The sequence below is a fragment of the Acomys minous genome (genome assembly GCF_964271855.1).
Source record: "Acomys minous genome assembly, chromosome: 1".
NCBI classification, from domain to species: domain Eukaryota; kingdom Metazoa; phylum Chordata; class Mammalia; order Rodentia; family Muridae; genus Acomys; species Acomys minous.
In genome coordinates, this window is record NC_140483.1 from 97,465,096 (window position 1) to 97,479,733 (window position 14,638).

At 47.2% G+C, this 14,638-nt stretch overlaps 1 long non-coding RNA gene across 1 annotated transcript; it reads right to left on the minus strand.

The window, feature by feature from the left end:
* Window positions 1–1,284: 1,284 nt before the first annotated feature.
* LOC311592114 lies at window positions 1,285–12,844 on the minus strand. The gene is made up of 2 exons (XR_014777295.1): window positions 12,575–12,844; window positions 1,285–1,587 (listed from the first exon to the last, which is right to left on the minus strand). It is a non-coding gene; the product is annotated as an uncharacterized lncRNA (long non-coding RNA).
* Between the last annotated feature and the right edge of the window lie 1,794 nt (window positions 12,845–14,638).

Consider the following 14,638-nt stretch of genomic DNA (forward strand, 5'->3'; position numbering starts at 1 on the left):
CCTAATGTGAGTGCTGGGAACTGAGCTTGGGTCCTCTGGAAGGCCAGTACACACTCTTTTTTTTTTTTTAAACCATTTATTATGTATACAGTGTGCATCAGGTCACATTACTGATGGTTGTGAGCTACCATGTGGTTGCTGGGAGTTGAACCCAGGACCATTGGAAGAGCAGTCAGTGCTCTTAACCTTTGAGCCATCTCTCCTGCCCCCCAGTACACACTCTTAGCCACTGAGCCTGCTCTCCAGTCTCTACCCGTATATCTTTAAGGGAGTATGTATATTGTGTGTGTATTGTATACTCTGTGCATGTGTATATGTACACAGTGTGTATGAAATTGTAGCAAGCCTGGAAATACTAGGCCTTACGGTCCCAGAATATGACTCCGGTTCTTTCCTGTTCACATCATAGTGGCACAGGATTCCAAGCACTTAGCATGTCCACAATAACACAATAGAAGCCAGGCGTGGTGGCACACTCGGAAGGCAGAGGCAGGTGGATCACTGTGAGTTCGAGGCCAGCCTGGTCTACAAAGGGAGTCCAGGACAGCCAAGGCTACACAGAGAAACCCTGTCTCAAAAAACCAAAAAAAAAAAAAAAAAAAAAAAAAAAGAAAGAAAGAAAGAAAGAAAGAAAATAAAGTGGTTCACCCATGTAGAAAAGCGACTTCGTCTAGGCCAAGAAACTCACACCTTAGACTGCAAGACACCAGACTTTGCTCACCTGAAAGATGGGATTTATCTGATTTTTCCACCCTTATTTTCTATCTCTTTTTTTTTTAAAGGGAACATTTGTTTATTTGCTTGTGTTTTTGAGGCAACATCTCTCTATACACATTTTTTTGTTTTATTTTGTTTTTCGGGACAAGGCTTCTCTATGTAGCCTTAACTGTCCTGCACTCACTTTGTAGACTCACAGAAATCCTCCTGCCTCTGCCTCCCAAGTGCTGGGATTAAAGGTGTGCACCACCACTGCCCAGCTTCTATACACATTTTAATAAATAGAATTTTTTAATATTTTAAGGTGCTTTCTGGTGGTTTAATGTTATGCAGACTCAAGGAGAACTAAGTGCATGAGTTAACTATTGATAAATTATACCCTTCCATGTTTCCTCCTGATGGCAATGCTCTTCCTGCCTAAGAGCCTCCTTTCCCAAACTGAGTTGAGTGTGTGTGTGTGTGTGTGTGTGTGTGTGTGTGAGTGTGTGTGTGTGTGTGTATGTGTGTGTGTGTGTGTTCACTGTACTCTGTGCACATTTCATCACATTCTATCACACAGTCTTGTCATTTTTTTTGGTTTATTTATTTAATTAGTTTTATTTTTGACACCGTCTCAATATCTCAGGCTGGCCTCAGACTCCATGTGTAGGTAAGAATGACACTGAACTTCTGATCCTCCCGCGTCAACTTCTTGAATTCTTGGGTTACAGGCACCCAGCTCTCTTCTTTCTGTGTCTCAGCATTCAAAACCGTGGTCAAGGCTGGGGATACGTCTGTGCTGGTGGAGTACTTGCCTGGCCTGCATAAAAGTTTGAGTTGTACTCAGCAGCATAAACTCATCTCATGGCCTACACGTGCGGTCCTAGTTTGCTGCAAGGAGAAACAAGAAGTTCAAGGTCACCGGGCAGTGGTGGCGCATGCCTTTAATCCCAGCCCTTGGGAAGCCGAGTTCAAGACCAGCCTGGCCTACAAAGGGAGTCCAGGACAGTCAAGGCTACACAGAGAAACCCTGTCTTGAAAAACCAAAAACAAACAAACAAACAAAAAGAATGAACAACAACAACAAAAATCCAAACAAACCAATCAACAGAAACAAAACAATGCCAGTGTGGACAGCCAGTGAAAGTTGGCTGACCTGTAAATGAACAGGAAATTCATCCCTGAGAACGCTCTTTCTGCCAGTCAAGTTCTCTGTAGATGTCTCTGAAATCTGATCTGATGACTTTGATTTGATTATTCAAGAAATGCCAGCACTTGTAAGAACTTGTGATTTTGCTGAAGAAAGACAGCGAGCGCAGGAGGCTCGGGCTGTCCGAGGGCCAGTCCCTTCTTCACCCCATGTCTGCCATATCGCCTTCTCTGCCGCATATTGAGAGAGGCCAGGAGATCTTTTGACTCTGATTCCAAGTTCTTTCTTCTAATGCTCTCAAAAAGATTCGAATTTTCAAAGCCTTTTGTTGTCTTGTTTGAATCCCAGCTAACTAGACACTGTGGGCACTGTTATTACTCGCCCTTTACAGACTAAGAAAGAAGGGGGCCGGGTTTGGTGGCACATGCCTTTAATCCCAACACTGGGGAGGCAGGCGGATCGTTGTGAGTTCGAGGCCAGCCTGGTCTACAAAGTGAGTCCAGGACAGCCAAGGCTAACACAGAGAGACCCTGTCTCGAAAAACCAACCAACCAAACAAACAAAAAACAGATTAAGAAAGAGGTTCAGAGAGGTTAAATAATTTGCCGATAGTCACGGAGCTGAAAAGTGACAAAGACACCCTTGAAACCAAGATCTCTGGCTTCAAATAAGTGTTCTCTTCTCTTTACCATCACACAACAGCGTTGGACGAAACTCCATCAACATATTATTAAACATGCGAAGGAAAACAAGAGCTGTTAGAAGGAGGGATACAGGACTAATGAAGGAAGTGGTGGTGTATGTGAAAGCGTTCCTTACAAAAACATTTTTAGAACTTCAATAAATATCTGCTAATGAAAATAAGTCCTTGGACAGCAGCCATCCCCCCCACCCGTGGTGTCTGTGTGTCTGTGTGCCTGTGTTGTGCTCCACCCCTCCTCAATAGCCTTGCTCTCTTACATGGTCCATATAATGAATGTCCTTATAATGGCAATGACTCCCCTCAACAGTCTTGCTCCCTAAATTGAGGATGACAACCCCTGCCATTTGATAAGTAGTATGGAACCAACACGGCAAACGTTTCCCAAAACGTATACACATATAAAGTCAGCCTAACTAAAAGTGCCAAGTAATGGGGAGTGACAGAGCCCCAACCAACCATCTCTTATCACCAAAAGGAGCTTCCAGTCTCAGGATTGTGTTACATCTAGTAGAGTTGTAGGCCAAAGGGATCCCATGAGAATCCTCAAACAGCCCACCCAGACTTTGGCTAAGACTATAGGTTGCGCTCCACAAACTGACAGCAGGGCCCCATTGCTGAAGACAACACCTACACAACTCGTTGAACATGGAGAAGTTGAGAAGTTGAGCTGGTGCCTACGTAGAGTCTTTACCTCTATAGTCTAGTGTCTGTAGTAGAGGAAAGTACTCTGAACGCTACCACAGGAAAAACAAACTCCAACCCAGCCGCAAACCCTTGGATCAACAATGGTGTCTGTTAGGTCCTGCTGCGGGGCTTGGCTGGGGTTTCCCCTCTCCCAGAGACTATACCCTATTTAATCCAGACATTTTGGTTCCACTGCCCCTTGCCCCTTTTCCCACCTCCCTGCTCTCTTTCTTTCCCTTACCCCCTCCTCCAGCGCACACTCCCCCTCTCCCTCCCTTGCTGCTCCAATAAACCTGCATTTATATAATATAGCTTTGTTGCCATTATCTGGTTCCATTTTCATCAATCAGCATTCTGGCTGCAAGATATTCTAGAGCAATGGTGGCAGTAGCCAATCTTGTGGGAGTACCCAATCAATACGTTATTTGACTTAAGCTCCGCCCCCCATGAGATGGAGCCCATACCCAACACTGCTTGGTTGGCCAAGACTTTGAGACTAGATAGCCCAGAGAACTAGGGTAAACCTAAGACTACTGTTCTAAATACAAACAAACAAACAACAACAAAAAAAAAATGTGACAATAAATGACTCCTATGACATCCTGCTATACTCAGAGACCAGTGCCTTGCTCAGCCATCATCAGAGAAGCTTCCTTCTACAGAAGGTGGGAATAAATACCTCTACAGACCAACAGCCAGGCACTATGCTGAGAGTGAAAGACCTTGGACCGCTCAGCCGTTAAACAGGATGTCTCCATCAAATCCCTCCCCCTCAGGGCTCAGAGAACCCTGTGGAAGAGGAGGTGGAAAGAGTGTAAGAGCGAGAGGGCATGGAGGACACCAAGGAAACAAGGCCCTCTGAGTCCACATCATCAGAAAGAGGTCAGAAGGCAATTTATAGGAGTCGATGCTTTTCTTCACCATGTTGGTCCTGGAGAGTGGACTCAGGCTTGGTAGCAAGTGCCTTTACCTGCTGGGCCATCTCACTGACTCTGCATTTTTTTTTAAGTTTAGAATAGTACATGCAAATAAAAGTTATGTACATTGAAAGAAAGTATACAACTTCAGGGTGATAATTCATTCGGAAGTGAGAAAAATGAGACTGAAAAAAAAAATAATCCAAAGGGGATATCAAGGGTTCCTAAATCCTTCAGTGCTGTCTTAAATAAAAATCGGAAGCAAGTCAGGTGTGGTGGCTCACGCCTTTAATCCCAGCACTCAGGAGGCAGAGGCAGGCGGACGGCTGTGAGTTCGAGGCCAGCCTGGTCTACAAAGTGAGTCCAGGACAGCCAAGGTTAACACAGAGAGACTCTGTCTCGAAAAAACAAACAAAAACAAAAACAAAAATCTGAAGCAAACGTAGAAATCTGCCAGGCTTGAGCAGAGGCCAGTATTTCCCTACAGAGTGTTATATTTCTGTTTAAAACCTTTCAGTCACCCACAAAAAGGCAATTAGAACAGATATCAGTACTGTGGGGTTGGCCATGCCTTAGGCTACCCCAGCTCTGTCTGCCCTGGGGAATGTTACAGAAAACACTAAACCCAAGTCTCTCTGGAAGCCTTTTTGGTAGCATCATAGGAAAAGAAAGCCTCTGTTTTCAGACTCCTCTCAAGAAAAGCTACTGATATAACTACACTTCCTTTCTGAACATCAACCCAGGCCTCATCTGAAGTAAATTACTTCACGCTGGGCACCTCTCAAGGACAGTTGCTCTTTCCAGCTTTTTTCCTCCTCTTTTGCTTGTGTGTATGTGTGTGGGTACACATATGTGGGTAGATGTGCATTCGTGTGTGTGTGTGTGTGTGTGTGTGTGTGTGTGTGTGTGTGTGCCTGCATACACATGAGAACTCAGAGGCCTAGAAACGTGCAGGCTCTTCCTTAATGGCTCTTCTCTCTATTTTTAAGGCAGGATTTGTTGCTGAACTCAGAACTCACCAATTCCTGCTAATCTAGCTGTCCAGTTAGTCACGGGGGATCCTGTTTGTACCTCCTGAGTACCAGGACTACAGAGTGCTGGGGATTTGAACTCTAGTCCTTTTTATTGTTGTTTGTTTTTGTATTTTGAAACAGGGTCTCTCTGTGTAGCCTTGGCTGTCCTGGACTCACTTTGTAGACCAGGCTGGCCTCGAACTCACAACGACCTGCCTGCCTCTGCCTCCTGAGTGCTGGGATTAAAGGCGTGCACCACCATGCCCAGCTTGGTCCTTGTATTTTTACAGCAGCAACTGTGTCCACTGATATTGACGGCCCATGAAACATAATTGTAAAGGCCTCTTCTAACCAAAAGTTTCTGTGGTGTATTTTACTGTATTTTTGAGACACAGTCTCATTATGTAGCTCAGATTGGCCTTGACAGTGTATTCTTCCTGCAGCAGACGACTGAGCACTAGGAAGATGGGTATGTGCCACCATGCCTCACGTTCTACCTTATGTTTTAAATCATGTAGGTATCATTCCTACTGCTAATGAGTACTAACCCTAATGTAAACATGACAATGGAAAAGAAAAGCATCTACCTGGAGGCCACCAGCTAGCATTTACAGAGGCAGCCAATAGCAAACAAACAGACAAACAGCGTCTTGCTGTATTTTTCAGAGCTAGCCCGACACACTTGATAGCCCAGGCTGGCCTGGAACTTGCAACCCTCTGGCCTCAGCCTTCCAAATACTAGGATCATTTCCCAGTACCTGTCTTTTCAGGAGGAATTTTGCTTGTTTGTTTATGGCAGGATCTCATGTGTCCTGGGCTGGTCTTGAGCTCACTGTGTAGCTAAGGATGACTCGGAACTTCCAGTGCTCTTACTTCCACCTCCCGAGTGTTGGGGTGATGGTGTGCACTACCCCACCCCCAGATTCTTTGAGACATTCTTAAGGATCAGTTGTGTGGGAGTGGGGGGGGGTTGCTTAGAGCTCCGCACTGCTATGATCAGGAAAACACAATATGTACACTAAATATTTGCACTATACCATGTAGCTATAGCCCTAGTTACTTGGGAGGCTGAAACAGAAGGATCATTTGATGCTGGGAGTTCAAGGCCAGTCTTCTAAACAAAAGCCGGTAAGTGTGTAAAGTAGGGAAGCCAACTAATGGAGTAAAAGGAAACAGGCAAGCTGAAGCCAGCATCAATTTCTAGCCCAATCTCCTACCAAAGTCGGCTGCTGATGTTGCAGATTAGATTAGGGTCAGCAGTTACACTCGTGGCCTGGCAGATACATACATTTTCTTCTCCAGGATACATATCCTGGACTCACACATGGTTCCCTTATTTGTTTTGTGTGTCCCATGTCTTCCCATGCTAGCACACAGCTCCGGGAGAGCAGGGCCTGGCTTGGTCAGCACGGAGGCCCAAACCCCACACCTGGGACAAGCTGTGGGTCAGCAAGCGGTTGAGGAAAGGATGAGTGAAGCTGTGGCTCTCAGCTGCCACACCTGCCCAATGGTCATCCTGCTCCTGGATCCAAGCGGGCTATTTACTGAGCCGCACCAGGCCCCAGACATTTGGGGTCTCGTGTGAGAGAGCCGACAGCCCCATAACCTCAGAATTAGTCCCACTTTTGTAGCTGACAAGACGAAATGGAAACTCGGGAATGGTAAGTGCTTAGGATAACACAGCCGATGATGGGCGGAGCTGAGGCTTGAGTTTGGTTTCTGCACAATTTGAAGTCTGTTGGGCACTTGCACCACAGAATGGGAGGATTCTCTGCCACAGCTGCAAAGAACGGGACTATTCCCTCATGCCAATTAGAAATGCTGGCCAGTCAGGCGTGGTGGCACATGCCTTTAATCCCAGCACTCGGAGGCAGAGGAAGACAGATTGCTGTGAGTTCCAAGCCAGCCTGGTCTACAAAGTGAGTCTAGGACAACCAAGATGACAGAGAAGTCCTGTCTCAAAAAGAAGGAGGAAGAAGAGGAGGAGGAGGAAGAGGAGGAGGAAAAGAAGAAGAAGAAGAAGAAGAAGAAGAAGAAGAAGAAGAAGAAGAAGAAGAAGAAGAAGAAGAAGAAAGAAAGAAAGAAAGAAAGAAAGAAAGAAAGAAAGAAAAAAGGACTGGCCAATTTTTCCTTTTTTTTTTTTTTGTTTGTTTGGTTTGGTTTGGTTTGGTTTGTTTCTCTGTGTATCCGTAGTTATCCTGGGCTCACTTTGTAGACCAGGCTGCCCTTGAACTCACAGAGATTCACCTGCCTCTGCCTCCCAAGTGGTGAGACTAAAGACGTGAGCCACCTTTTCTTTCTTTTCTCTCCCGACCCCACCCCCACCGCCCCCTTATAAGATCTCACTATGTAGCCCTAGCTGGCCTAGAACTAGCTATGCAGACCAAGCTGGCCTCTACATCACAGAGAGCCAGGCTATTTATTTCATGTTTGGGGACTGGATCCCATATGATCTAGGCAGGCTCACTCTGAGGCTGAAGATGACCTCTTGCCTTTGCCCTCCCAAGTGCTGAGGGTCTTGGTCTCAGTGAGCACTACAGTGCCAGGTTTATGGAGCACTGCGGAAAGAAGTCAAGGCTTCATGCTTTAGGTAAACATTCTACCAACTAAGTCACACCTACCACGTTTAGTATTTCTTTTAGAGGCAGGGTCTCTCTAATATAGCTCAGGCTAGATTTAAACCCTGGGTCCTCCTTCCTCAGCACCCGCCCCCTCAAGTGCTGGGACCTCAGGCTCATGTTTGCCTAACAGAATATAAGTGCTTCATGTTACAGGGTACATGTTACCCTGTACTGCAGAGGGGGGTCATAACAAGCAAAATGTTTGTATGTGCTTACTCTAGAAGCCATTTTCCTGGGGCTGGAGAGATGGCTCAGAGGTTAAGAGCACTGACTGTGCCTCAAGAGGTCCTGAGTTCAATTCCCAGCAACCACATGGTTGCTCACAAACATCTATAATGTGATCTGATGCCCTCTTCTGGCATGCGGGCAGAGCAATATATACATAATAATAAATAAATTTTAAAAGAAAAAGAAGCCATTTTTCAACCACCACTTTCCATCTGTGGCTGGCTAAACTGGGGCTGTGGGATGCCCACAATACTTGCTACCAGCATGACCTTCTGAGATTATTCCTGTAGTCACTGTGTTGTTTTCTTCCATAAAATGAGACCAGGCTGTGGTGGCACACATCTTTGACCGCCAGCACTCAGCAGGCAGAGGCAGGGCAATCTCTGTGAGTTCGAGGCCAGCCGGGTCTACAGAGCGAATTCCAGAACAGCCAGAACTACACAGAGAAACCCTTTCTTGAAAACAAGAGCAAGCTGGACAGAGTGGCGTATGCCTTTAATGCCAGCACTCCACTCAGAAGGCAGAAGCTGGTGAATCTCTGTGACTTCGAGGCCAGCCTGGTCTACAAAATGGGCCCAGGACAGCCATGGCTACACAGAGAAACCCAGTCTCAAAGTAAACAAAACAAAACAAAATGGGGATATGAGGTGCCCCTTATAAAGTTGATAAATTAAAGAGTATTGGCTAGATGCAGTGGTTCAGTTCTGAAATTCCTTTCTTTGTGTGTTTGTTTGTTTGTTTGTTTTTCGAGACAGGGTTTCTCTGTGTAGCCTTGGCTGTCCTGGACTCACTTTATAGACCAGGTTGGCCTCGAACTCACAGCAATCCGCCTGCCTCTGCCTCCCGAGTGCTGGGATTAAAGGCGTGCACTACCACCACCTGGCTGTAATTCCATCTTTGGAAAGACGGAAGCGGCAGGTTTGCAGACACAACCTGGGCTACTTAGTAAGTCCAAGCTTGCCTACAATATACAGCAAGACTCTATCTCAAAAAAAAAAAAAGGTTAGAAAAAAATATTACTGCAATAAACATAATGGCCTCTTTTATGTGGTCACAGGGGAAGACACATAAACCATTCTTTTTCCTGTTACAAAATGTTGGGGAAAGATAAAAACAAAGGTGTTGAAGATTTCTATGAAAACTTGTCCCATTTTGTTTGAGCTTTGTTTGGAACACAAGAAGGAAGGAACTTAGTGAAGTTTTGTTTTTGTTTTTGTTTTTGTTTTTAATACAGGGTCTTCTCTTTTTAGTCTAGTCTGTCCTGGAACTCCCTAGGTAGAGCAGGAACTCCCTCTCTTAAAGAGTTCCGCCTGCCTCTACCTCCCATGTGCTGGAATTGAAGGCGTGAGCCACCACTCCCAGCCACATATTCAAGAAAAACTAAACCGAAGAGACAGGAGAAGATCCACCATGCTCTCCCCCTGTCCCCCGCCCGCAGCAGGCGGCTCAGCGAGCCTGCTCTCCTTCTGCTTTAAAACCCACTTTATCTGCGCTGCTGAACACGGGACCAGGAAATGGTGTCTAAAAGTGACTTGGAATTCTGGGGACATTCTTGGCTGAGACACCCAATCACAGGATCTGCCCCAGGCCAGATTGTGAAAGATGCTACGTGTCTCTGGGCGCCTCCATTCCTGAACCCCCACCTGCCCTTTCAACATCTGCTACCCCCCAGGCATCAACAGTCACAGGACTCTTAAAGTCACCTCTCCCAGCACACTAAGGTTAGGCTCACAAAGGAAGAGAGGCTTGCCAGAAGTGGGCTTAGCTCCATTTTGAAAGTCTTTATGAAGCAGTCAGAGAAAGACCAGGGATTATGGAATTACAGAAACTCCAGGGTGGGTATCTCAAAAGGGCCTTCAAGGGAGAGGCAGAAGCCAGACAGGGTTGTGTATGCCTTTAATCCCAGCACCTGGGACACATGAGAATCAGGAGCCCAGGTCAGTCTCAGCTACTTGGAGGTCAGCCTGGGCTACAAGAGAACCCTGTCAGAGGAGAGGCTGTGGTGGCACACACCTTTAATCCCAGCACTGGGGAGGCAGAAGCAGGCGGATCTCTGTGAGTTCGAGGCCAGCCTGGTCTGGTCTACAAAGCGAGTCCAGGACAGCCAGTGCTACATAAAGAAACCCTGACTTGAAAAAAACAAAACAAATCAAACAAACAAACAAAAAGGACAAAGAGAGAATGGAAGAGAAGGGGACAAGAGAGAGACTGAACTCCAGGGGACTTTGCAGTGTCCCAGCATCTCTGGACAACATAACTGGACTCCCCAAGAGTCAAGACCCTCCTCTTCTTCAAAGTCAAATACTATGCCTGGGTGCTTTGTAGGCACAACACAAAACTGTATGAAAGGAAAGGAATGGCAGGCGCTCTGTGACACACAGAAAAGGCCCACGAAGAAAGTAGAGCTCAAGCTGGGCGTGGTGGCGCATGCCTTTAATCCCAGCACTCGGGAGGCAGAGGCAGGCGGATCGATGTGAGTTCAAGGCCAGCCTGGTCTACAAAGCGAGTCCAGGACAGACAAGGCTACACAGGGAAACCCTGTCTTGGAAAAAAAAAAAGAAAGAAAGAAAGAAAGCAGAGCTCCTCTCCCCTGAGACCTGGTTTTGCCCACATGGTAGATGTGAGAGAGAGAGAGAATGATGCCTAATGAGACTAATCAAATTTTATTTTTACTACACCATAGTTTATATTATAAAGGACCAATAAAATAAATGGCTTTTGGTTTGTTTGTTTGTTTTTTAACAGAAAGCAGGCAAATGGGGGAGGAGCAGATAGGGGCCAGGAGCAGATAGGGGCCATGCAACTTGAGGTGGAACCTGCCTTGGAACGTCCACTAAGCAAAGGCGCTGCAGGAGCCCTTCCCAAACCACACAGAGAAAGGGACCGTAGGTGGCTGGGCAGTGCAAGACAGGACCCCTCCATTTCTAAGAACGGGTCAAGCTATTTCTCATCAGTTTACGTATACTGTTTCTTTGCCTAATGTTCACTCCACTTTATTTATTTCTATTTGGTGATTTACTGACCCTTGAAGACGCCTATCAGGGGTCATCTCTTAGTACCTTTCGTCAGCATCGTCTATGCTTTGTTAACTAGGGTACCCTGTTACCAGGAGTGCCAAGGGTATGCCCTAGTGCCTCCGTACATCTCCACCCTCATCCAAAAGAGCTGCCATTAGACTCCGGAGTAACAGATCGTAATAGGTTAAGTGCCTGGTCTCAGGCCATCAGCTCGGTTTTAGAAGGCTGCCTGTGAGATTATCATCATCTCCTTCAAAATAAGATTTTAAATGACTGTGATGGCAGATTATCTATCTACCTATCATCTATCTATCTAACTATCATCTATCTTATCTCTCTCTCTCTCTCCCTCTCCCTCTTCCTCTCCCCTCACCCCATCTATTTTAAGGCAGGGTCCCCATGTGTAGACCTGGCTGGCCCAGAACTCATTATGTAGACCAAGCTGACCTCACATTTATTGTGAGCCTCCTGCCTCTGCCTCCCAGGTGCTGAGCTTACAGGTGTGCACCATAATAATCATCTTGCTCACCCTGAGACCAGGTACTATTTCTGTGTGAAGGAAGGGGCGTCTGGGGTGTATTAACTAAATATTTGTCAGTTAAGAAAGGGAGTGAGTCGGACACCAACCACTCAGGTGTTTGTGTGGGATTTATTTTGGAGCAGGGCCCTCCCTGAGCTGCCTGACCTCATCTGAACCAAGGATGCTGAGAAAAGGGATGATCATGCCATGCAGCCACTGTTTCTCCACCTTGGGGCACTCTTAAAGCAAATGCTTTGCAACAGCTAGAAGAGGATTCAGCGTTAAGATGGAAATGATGGAACGGGTGGCAGGCGTACCTGGGAATGGAGGCCGCTGGCCAGCCAAGCTGTAACACGGAGCCACCCTACCCTCCGCATCCTGATGATCTCTGTGCCCTCTTCCTAAAAACACACCAAGTTAACTCAACTACCCCATCTCCAGCAGGGCTGAAAGTGACTGTACTTTCCCCATTCGTTCTGAAAAGATGGAGAAGGCACTTGTTACCCAAGGTCTCTGGGGTGGAAAATGAGGGTGTGTGCTGACCCTTTGCCTAGGAGCAAAGAAAGGAAAGATGGTCTGAGAGTGACCAGAATGGAGGAACTAGCTGACCTCAAGGACGGCTCTGTCTTGGAAGGCCTCAGCCCTCTACCGGGAGGCAGCCCCAAGATTCCTACCAACCGAACTCACTCCATCTATGGGAGGAAATTGCCTTGTTTCTAACAGCAGAAGAGTGTGGGTTGGGGGTGGAGGAGCAGTGAGGGAGGGAGCGGGAGAGAGACGGGATAGAGCTTAGATTGGCTTCAAACTCTCAGTGATCCTCCTGCCTCAGCCTCCCCAGTGCCATGCCACCATAGCTCACCTGCTCGCTTGCTAGCTCACTCAGACAGTATTGAGCCATGGAGAGACAATGGTTCTCTCATGCTGAGAAACCACAGGCCTGGCTTTAAAGGGGATGTTGTCTAGAAGGGCAGACAGGGAGAGAAAGGCAGAAACTGGGAGAAAAGTCATGATCATAGTCAACTTACCACCACCCCAAATGGCAGAGAGGGCTCCAAGGTAGAATCACGAAGTGGAGCAAAGCCTTGGACACATTAGTTGGTTTTGCTCAGGGGAGCCCTCCTCTGGGGACAGCACGGCGGGGAGAATTACAGCTTTGTTCTGATAGGATTATCTGTATTGTTGTAACTTGAAAGCAACTTGGTCTGCTTTTTTTTAAAGGAATGGAAAGACCAAGATAAAAGCTCAGGAAGATTCCATTTCTATGGAGTCTCTGCAGCAATCCTGATAAGATCTCTTGCTGGGGCGGGAGGAGGCCACTCACTGGGGAGCAGGAAGGACGTCACCCCACCCCACCCCACCCTCCTAACAAAACACCTCAACTCTCAATTTTGCCCCATCTAATTCTTAGTTATCTGTTAAAAACGTCACACCCTGATAAAGGTTATGCATGACCTTCCCCCCCCTCCCCCGCCCGCCTCCCCTCAGATTCTCCACTCAGTGACACTCCAGAGCCGCCACTCAGGGTTCAGTCTAATGCACTAGGTTTACAGCTCAGTCCTATCACCCGTTTTCATCTCTGTGATTTTGTGGTATGTTATCTTAAAGGTTTGCAATCAGAGAGCAGGGGAGGGTGGGGAGGGTGGAAAGAAGGCTGAGAATTAGGGAACGCTGTGGGGTGGGGGCCAGGGGAGTCGTAAAAGCACGTGCATGAGGACCTGTCTCTAACCTGCTCCTCTAACCTGACAAAGGTGGTTTCTGTCCTCCTTGAGTCGGCACTGCTTCAAGAGAGGCGACAACAAAAAGCCAGTTTCATAAAGATGTCTGTTTAATGCTTTGTCCCCAGCATCTCAGTCTCCAGTTATTAACCCTGCCCCATTCTGACAGCCAGAGCTAGCATGTGGAGGGTTGAAAGGCGATGTTTTTTGGGTTGGTTTGGTTTGGTTTTTCAGGACAGGGTTTCTCTGTGTAGCCTTGGCTGTCCTGGACTCGCTTTGCAGACCCGGCTGGCCTTGAAGTCACAGAGACCAGCCTGCCTCTGCCTCCCAAGTGTTGGGATTAAAGGCGTGTGCCACCACCGCCCGGCTGAAAGGCGATGTTTTATGGAACACTTAAGTACAGAAGCACATTTAAAAGGCTTTGCTTCTGATCTTGTCCGTTCAACAAGGGGGCCGTTTGCTGGGCCAGCGCCTTGAGTTGGGCAGTGCTGTTGCCCGCATCTTGAGGCAAACAAGGCACAGTACAGGTGACTCTATCAAAGATGACTCAAGGGCAGGAAGAGGATGGTCAAGAGTGTGGAGCCCACTCCCAGGCATGTCCGCCAGCGAGGCAAATGATCACCATGTGCTCCAATGGCCCTCCGTACATGCGACACAGCTCTCTGCGTGGATCCTGTTCTGTAGCTTCCTTCTTCTAGACCTTAGATAACTGAGGGGTAATACACTCTGTAGTTTGTGACCTTCCTGTCCTGCTGAGTCAAGAAGAGCCGAACCTTCTCTGGAGCGCCTGGAATGGGCAGGCTTTACCAAAGCAGGCCATGGTTTTGTTAAAGTGCAGCCTCCCCCATCCCCCAGAGGGAAGGCAGTCTGGATATGACTCAGCAGACACCTGGGGGTCAGGAGCAGCACCACAGTGTGGCTAGGGTGTTTGCTGTAGTTACACAAGTCCCTAACACACATGGGGTTTCCACGTACACCTTAGGCTTGGGCCAAATCCCGATTATAAAAATATAACAATTAAAAATAGAAAAACAAACACAGCTATTACCACTCTGCTAAAAATACAAGCAGATCTTTAGGCGCGCTCTCTCTGTCTCTCTCTGTCTCTGTCTCTGTCTCTGTCTCTGTCTCTGTCTCTGTCTCTCTCTCTCTCTCTCTCTCTCTCTCTCTCGTGTGTGTGTGTGTGTGTGTGTGTGTGTGTGTGTGTGTATGTGCGCGCGCGCATGCTTGTGCACACATGCATGTGCACACTTGTCTCACTGAAAATGTGGAGAACAGCCAGACAAGGTGCTGCACGCCTGTAATCCCAGCACTAGGGGAGGCAGAGGCTGGAGTATCTCTGTGAGTTCAAGGCTATTCTGGTCTACAAAACAA